Genomic DNA, 8517 nt, shown 5'->3' with positions numbered 1-8517 from the left:
TTTTCCTAGGACCAAATTTCATTTGTTTGGTCCAGACTGTAGTCCGTGGGAGGTTTCACACATGCAATTTTGGTTTGGACCAACTGAAAAGTCTGAAGGTCCAGACCAAACTAGGTAGGTGTGAAAGCCCCCTAACACATAGAAGCTCAAAAGCCAAAAATGGCATGTGGCAAAAAAAACAAAAAAAAACAATCCTGACTTATAAAACCATGATTACACCTACCTGCACACAATACCTTTAAAAATCACAGTCCACCTGGAAATGTGTGCACGTAGATCAGCCTCATATCCTGCCCTCTACACACACAGTCAACCATAAATGGTCAATGCAAAGCACCTCAAGAATCATTGCAACAACTGAGATGAAGACGAGGAAAGGAGGTTAGAAAGCACATATTGTTTGCTGAAAATTAAATTCTACTTGGTGTGATACACATATACGTATTAGAAGATATTAAAAACTACTAGTGCAATTCTTTTTATTACCGTTGGCTAGAAAGTGTTTTATTGTTGATCATGTAACCTTGCAGTTATATTTAGTTATAACGTTACACTGGTTTGAGAGTGGGGTATGTGTTGACTTACAGTAGTTTAAGCTGTCATTGATTGCATTGCACATTACATGGTTGTGCTCTGTAAGTTAAAAAGAGGTTACAGCTTTATTGTTGACCACAGAACTTTACAGTTTTATTTAGTTAACTTTACACTGGGTTTGAGAGTCAACAGGGTTTGTTGACATACAGTAGATTATAAGCTTATAATAAGTCATTAATTGTAGACACACTGTACATTAGGCTACATGGTTGTGCTCTATAAATTAAAAACAGGTCACAGGTTTATTGTTGATTATGTAACGTCACAGTTTTAGTTAATGTTACACTGGATTTGAGAGCCTGCGGTATGTGTTGACTCACAGTATTTAATAAGCCATCAATAACTGCATTGCACATTACATGGTTGTGCTCTGTAAATGAAAAACAAGTTACAGTTACAGTATTCCTTATAGCTATGCAGTTTTATGAGCAACCTGGATTGAACGCAGCAGGTGATACAACATTCGTAATAACCACGAGAGACTTGACTTGGACTCTAGCTCAGAGAATTGAGACTTGACTTGGACTCTAGCTCAGAGAATTGAGACTTGACTCGGACTCTAGCTCAAAGACTTGTGAGCATCTCTGATATCAGAGAAAGGCAAAACCAGACTTTCCTGAATCTTGCCACCAGACATCGTCCTAGCATTTTAACAGCTGCGGTAAGTACAGTCCAGGCTGCTCCTCTGCACTCCTGGGGTGAGGAATGTGATGGTGAGACAGCGCTGATGAAATATTGAGCAAAATAGGATTTTAGATTTTGAGTAGGCTTACATTATCTTTTACAATTGAAAGGTGCCTATGGAATAGTTATTGTTCACTAGCACAAGTAAAAGCAAAATAATGTAACGTGTGAGATTAAATTAAATGTGTAAAAGCCATCAATGTTTAATGATGCCCATTTAATTTCTACTTTCACCATCTGCGTCACCAATTTCCCATCTTTAAAATGTCCGTAGATGTTTTGTTCGGAGTTTACAGATGTGCACATTCTCCCGTCAAACTTGTTTATATATCACAACTTTTGCATGGCAAGTGACATTCTGAAACGAGACCCCCGGTTATTGTGACCATCTGTCATTGTTTCACCTGTTTTTTTTTCTTTACTGCATCACAATGAAATGGTCTGTTAACAAATTACAGTACGAACAGTAAAAATGTAACTGTGAATCCTGTCCAATCTCATGCAATGTATAACTTTATACTATTGAAAATGATATGCCATATTGAAAAAGTACAGCCTTGTGCATTTTCAATCATTGTCATCAAAAAGTACATAGTTTACATCAGAAAACACTTACAGAGTACACTGTTATAATGATAACATGACTATATATTTTGACTATCTTATTCGTAAACAATGACACAAGGATTTAGGATTTTGAGCAAGTTACAGGCTTTTGCAGGTAATCCACTGTGTTGTGCTGCTTGTTCAATATGTTTTGAGAAATGCACTTACTGTTTTGCAAATGTTAGGGTTGATTCAAGAAATGTACCAAAGTGAGTGAGGAAAACTGTAATCAGTCTATTGAAGCAGTAGAGGAGTTTAAATACTTAGGAACCTTTTTACAGCCAACACAGAATAATTTTTTTTAAAAGCAAAGCTGCACTTAAGTCTAATCAGGAAATTGGATTAAAAAAATATAAGCAAGAGCATTTTGGGGGCTGTTTACAGAAGTCTTGTTGTTTTTTATATGGTATGTGCTCCTGGGGGCTAAGAACATAAATAGACTGTCTAGAATTACAAACGTTATTATTATTGGGAAGAGCACACTACGGCCCTTCAAAATCTCTGGGTATATTTTTCTTTTTATAAGGGTAAGAGATTGTGGTGAGTCACACTATTGTATGTACATACCCAATTAACAATAGCACTTACAATATGAGTTTCAGAATGTGACACATACTGTAATTATTAGTAGTACTTTTCCTTTGTTCCTCCTGAATTGCTTAGTAGCGGCAATTCTTTGTCTCCCGATTGAGATTACACAAAAACCAGTATGCAAAGGGAAATAAGGAAATAGCGGCACATAGGCAAATCAGCCATACGTGGGTGAATGTTTTCCACACATGGCAGCAAATCAATGATGTGACATGTTTTGAACTTGTAACGTAGCCAAAACACTATACAACCCCAGGTGCCACCAAAAGTTCAGCATAAGGCTTACTTTAAGGTGTCCCTAACCTTCCAACCTGATGACATTGCTCACCATGGAAGAAAGACAAATAGGTGAGCCACTTAATAAAGACATCCTCAAAGAAAAGAGAAAGGTTTGTAAAGATACTGTGCAAATTGATAAAACGTCCCCTGTTGCAGGGTGTTAAAAGCCTCTCTATTTTGCAGGCCAATAGAGGAGCCTATACACACACACACACACACACACACACACTTACCTATGTGCACCCACACACACCTGTCCAAACAACAGAATGGTGTGTAGACACGACCTGACTGATGGGTCATTAATTTCTAGGCCCAGACAAACTAGAGAAAGGCAAACTTGAGGAGCGAAGGATTGGTTTATGCTCTGTTTATGCTTTCATACAAAATACAAGATTTCTTTCCCAAACACATTTTTATTTTAGAATATGTTTATGATTACCTAGTCTTTAAATTGCCTGAAATTAAAACAAAATCGACTGAAATATATTCAGACTCGCATTCAGTTAATTAGTAGATAAAAGAACATCCGAATTAAAGTAGTAACGCAGGTTTTATAGGTCTACCCAGTAGTATAAGCACATGTTTGATTAAAACATGAGTGCACACAATATGTATGCATATTTATTAAAAATATTCAATTGACATTATGTATTAATTAAATGCCAACTAATAATATGTTATCATATACAGAGGGCAGATGAAGGTTCACGGAATTCAACTCCCTTTTTCATATATAATTTGAAGACAACATTAAGATATTTCATTTTCACTTGTGCTGCCTGCTCTAGCAGAACCAAGGACACTGGTGGACACATTTTGTGCTTAAAAGCTGAGGTAGAGACACGGACTTGTGAGTCTTTGCCAAGTGAAGTCATACTACAAATACCCAGCTTCCCGGGGCTTTCAAAGGAAATGAGAAAATGTCGAGGACAAAAACCTGAGAGGAAGGAACAAAAATATTATTTCCTTTATTAAAAACCAAGCAGAAGCAGTAGAACTACAGAGGTCTGCTTTATGCATCACCGAAGTGAAATGACCTTTGTTGCAAATAAATAAAACGGGAGTTTTACATATTACCTGTCAACGACTCTGCATATTTGGCAGAGGATAAAATGCAATTCTACAAACCAGCAACTAATTACAAAACAGGGACACTGGCTGGAGGTTGGCTGTCCTTGATTGAGTCATCAATAACACTTTACCTCTTGCCGCCATTATCATTGTGCTAACACTGTTATTAATTCATCTACCTCGTTTCTATCCATTCATCAATGGAGCTGAGGGAAGATAAATAAAGGTTTCCGGGGACTCAGGTGGAGGACAGCTGGGCAAATGTGAGTCGATGGTGGATCAAATCGCACAGAAGTGAGACCTAACTGCAGGACCAGCCACGCTGTCAGAGATCGGCATCGCTCATTTTTAATTTCTGTTTTGTTTTACCAACTCAACAAGAGTTGTGGGCCCCTTTCATTAGTCATACAGTGAGGAAAAGCTGATGTGGCTGTTCACACTAAATGGATTAAAGGCAGTGGAGGTTTTTGATATATGCTGGTTTATAAGAGTGCTTGAGAGAGAGAAATCATCGTAAATGTATGCATTATTGCCGTTTCATTTTTTTCATTGATTAGGAGTTCAAATGGTTCAGTCTATGCTAATCTCAAATAAGGTACAGTATGTCTTCCATATTTTAAGTAGTAAGGGATGTTGAAGATGCATTGCGGCAGGCCCTGATGAGGATGTTATCATGAAATTTAGCAGTGATGTATCATGTGGTCTGCACAGACACTGTAAATACCACTCACAGGTATAGTTAAGCATTGGCATTTTCTATTTTAGTGTTTCCAAAAGGTCTTTTCACTTATGCATGCAGAGGAATGCCATGTGAATTGCTCTAAAATGACTTCTGGGTCATCCCAAATTCAGTTGGATCCTCCATTTTCTATCTACTGCCTCCTGCGGGCGAGCTGTTTAAACCTTAACAACCACCAAAATGTCAACCACTCCCCTGACTGGCAACTCTGCTGTTCCTCTACCCCGTCAAGACACATGTGTAATGGAATACCAGGACATAAAACAAAGGTTAACTAGGAGACTATGGCGTGACAGAGTCCAGGCGCAGAGCAGACCCTTAGGAGCTTTATACCTGAGCTAGACTCAATCTAGACCTGCCGCTGCGAAGGGCGCTTGGCTTTAAACACTGCAGATCTCCAGTATTCATAGTGGTTTGTATCTGCCTCTCCTGCGTATGTGGAATTTTACTTTTTGAGATCTGTATCTGAATGCAGTCATGCTGCATTCCTCCCTCTGTTTACGTGGGGATTGTGTGCGATATGTCCATAATTGTTTTGGGCTTTGGGATGTTTTCTACTCCATGGTGGTTTTGTCTTACAATATCACCACTAATGATTTTAACTTTGTTATCAGTATGTGGTTTGGTGTTGCAATTGCTGTTAGAGAATTGAAAATGGATACCACAGATATTTAGAGGCAACCTCTGCAGATTTGAGTAAGGGGTGATTGCTAAAGGCTTGCAGTTGAGCATAAAATAATGCACTAGGTGTTGGATGAACTTTTTTTGAGACTAAAACAAAAATAAATTGGTAAATGGAAATTATTGTATGTGGTCAAGAAAGTATTTATGTTTTCCAACATCTCTAACAACACTGACTTCAGATCCATATCAGATTTGCATCTACTATAGCTCTTCAAATAACTAAATAGCAGGAAACCATTACCTTCTGAAACAAACAAAAGACTGCATTTTATGAGTGGTCAACAATTCTATACTGGATTGTTTAGTCTAAAAGCATTTCTCATGGTTGGCTTAGGATGAATTATGTGGCCTTGTGTCTAGAAACAAATGCAATAAAAAGCCAGAAACATATATAGAAACAAGCAGATAATAAATGTGTCAGTGTCCTTTCCTGTGAACTGGTTTACATCTTGGTTCTTTCTCAAGCACACTGGTGTTTTAAGGCCTTGTAGTGAGACAGGTAATGGCCACTTCGGAATTGGCTAACTGCACCAATGTTTCACCAAACTTTAATAAAATAAACAACATAAACATAATATAATGAAGAACTCTGAAACACAGATTAAAGACATTATAAAAAAGGAATCGAACAAGTCATCACAGTTGAAGGTAAATATCCACCATGTAAAATATCACCACTGTGATGCTGCAAGCAGCTAAATCTGATACTTCAGTCGGTCCATTACTCCGTAACCTCTTTGCCATTAACATGCACTTAGTCATACATGTTTATGACCATTGCATTTAAGAGCTCAGAGAGAACATGCCTTCCTCTGGCAAATAAAAGCCCCCAAGGAAGTCCAGACATGCTATGATCTCCTCAGAGTTTTATGCTGTAATAAAACATGTTTACATCCTTTTCGCCTGTTTGGACCTCAAGGGCACAGGGGTGAAAAGGTTATCATGAAACCGCCATCTGCACCAATCTTCAAAAGATTCATTTTTTTTATTTCTTGCCTTGGGGTACTTTTGATTTATTACATTTTACTGTCTTTGATTTCCCACACCCACTGCCTTCACAGAAGTTATGTTTTAGCAGAATCTCTGAATAAGAGGAGGCCTGACAACATAGCTGGTGTTTGTGAGAAAGCAGAGGATTTCTTTTGCCCTCCTAAAACTGCTTTGAGGAATTATTACAAAGATCAATACTTGGACTTGGATGGGAATCAAACGCAGACCTTGACCTCTTTTGAGTCCTTCAAAAGAAAAACTAAATGTTTTGTTGGGGTAGCAGAAATACTGAGAATCTGAACCCATTACAAACCTCCACTCATTCCTCTTTGTCGTTAAGTAAACTTGGCTTAACCATTGGTCTCTCTCATGTCTAGCTTTAATTTCTTAATCGTTTCCCTCTTAGCTGGCTCTTTCTGACTCACTCTTTCATTCTCCTCTTTTCTCTCGCCATCAATCCCTCTCCCACCCATTACCCTTGGTGCCCTGCTACACATCGTTGTCATCAGCAAATGGTTGGGTTCCAGTTTTATTAGTGCCCCTGTTTAAAACTGGCTTTCTGAAGCAAGTGCAAAGGTTCCTCTGCATGGCTGGGCCCATCTGTAGTGTGGCATAATGATTTTTTCACGCTGCATTAAGCTAACATTGTGCTGCCAGCAAAGGGAGCCAAGACCCAGTTTCTAATTGGACTAAGAGAGAGAGGAGCAGGAACAACAGCAACACAACACAACATCAGGCACCTTTCAACCTCAACTTCATCCATGTCAATTTCCTTTTTTCTTTCTATCAAACTGTTCTGTGGCTCTAGCTAGGTACTTTTTGTATTTCACTACCTGTTGTCCCTCTGTGTCCAGGTTTGAAACTGGACAATGGAAATATGGATTGACATTCGGCTTTGTTTGTTTACACCCCAGGCAGATTAAAAGTCAGTGTCAGGTCATAGGGTTGGCCAGATTAGGTATTTGGGATTGTGTTGCACAAGGCCAGGTTGCAGGTCACAGCCAACAAGCCACACAGTGGGTGGATTTTCTCTAGTAGGCCTAAGCTGCAGTCAAGCGTGCTGACTCACTGGATTCTCTTATGCAGTTTTCTTCTTTGGCAAGGAAAACCACCACTGAGCACAAACAATAATTTTGCAAGTTTTGGCCCTCTGGTGGACAACATACTGTCAGTTGCTTACACAAAAACAAAGAAAAAAACAATGGAGAATGATATCCACTATGCTGATATAAACATCTCAGTTTTTACAGTGTGAAGGGTTTAAAAGGATTATTCTGAGACAATATATGGGTTGCCTTGAATATGAGGTTTGTGTAATCATTTCAGCTGTTGTCTTCATTTCTCACAACCAGTCATGCATGCATGCTAATAACGGAAATGTAATCATAACATGTCATGTATTGGTGGGAATCATAGCTGCCTGACTGCTTTTGGAGATGCTAACATTGGTTTGGCATGTTTAATTTGCTCTGTTACTAGAATGCTGCCTTTGGGACATTACTCCACTGGAGGAATCATCAGGCCCATCCATTTCAACAAAGTACCTGACATTCTGATTATAGACAGGTGAGCAGAAATCTAATCTTTTCTTCTCTATTATGGACTGTATTGATGTGCACTGGAATCTGCCCTCTTTCTGTGCCTCTCCAACCCTATCCTTTATGTCAAGATTTGACATCTGCTATATAACTGACAACTGCTATGTGAGGCTACAGACTACTGGGCCTCATGCTGACATGTATTGTCTAACCTACTGCATACTGTACCTGACTTCAATACTGTAATTAACTGTTGTCAAAAAGCTGTGTTTGCAAAAGAAGTTTTACCTACTTTCTTCCACATCTAACATATTTTGTTTTAGTAGGAGCCTAAGTTTTACTCGAAATGAGGTGCCTCCAAAATTACCAAACAAGATTGTTGTTAGGTTTGATGTCTTTTCAGGTATGCACAGGTAAAGTTTTACAAGTTGCACACCATTGTGGGAAGTAATTAGCAGTAATTCATCGTCAAAACATGTGTAACAGGGCAAGTCTAGCTGTCAGTCTTTAAGCAGGAGTGTAAATGTATTTCCAGTACTCTGGATTCCTTATTAGAAAGCATGGACGACTGACAGACTGAGTTTTTGCCTACCCCCTCTGGTCCGGTCCAGTGTATTCAGGCCTGTGACCACAAATCTCAAGGAACACACATTTGGTCCAACTGAGGGGCATGCTCTTGAATTATTATCAGTGGAGGCTCAAGCCAGAGATAAATGCAAGTCTTCATGAATGTCTTAA

The 8517-nt window shown here is 38.8% G+C and overlaps 1 long non-coding RNA gene across 1 annotated transcript in view; it reads left to right on the top strand.

Moving 5' to 3' along the window:
- LOC123971342 overlaps positions 1–7760 on the top strand; it is a 66350-nt gene extending 58590 nt beyond the window's left edge. Inside the window, exon 3 of the long non-coding RNA XR_006825157.1 lies at positions 7721–7760. This is a non-coding gene — a long non-coding RNA (uncharacterized LOC123971342). The remainder of the gene's footprint in view (positions 1–7720) is intronic.
- The last annotated feature ends 757 nt before the right edge of the window (positions 7761–8517 follow it).

The sequence above is a fragment of the Micropterus dolomieu genome, linkage group LG05, assembly GCF_021292245.1.
Source record: "Micropterus dolomieu isolate WLL.071019.BEF.003 ecotype Adirondacks linkage group LG05, ASM2129224v1, whole genome shotgun sequence".
Lineage (NCBI taxonomy): Eukaryota > Metazoa > Chordata > Actinopteri > Centrarchiformes > Centrarchidae > Micropterus > Micropterus dolomieu.
The sequence above is the reverse complement of the archived record's forward strand: the minus strand, read 5'-3'. Positions and strand labels throughout refer to the sequence as shown.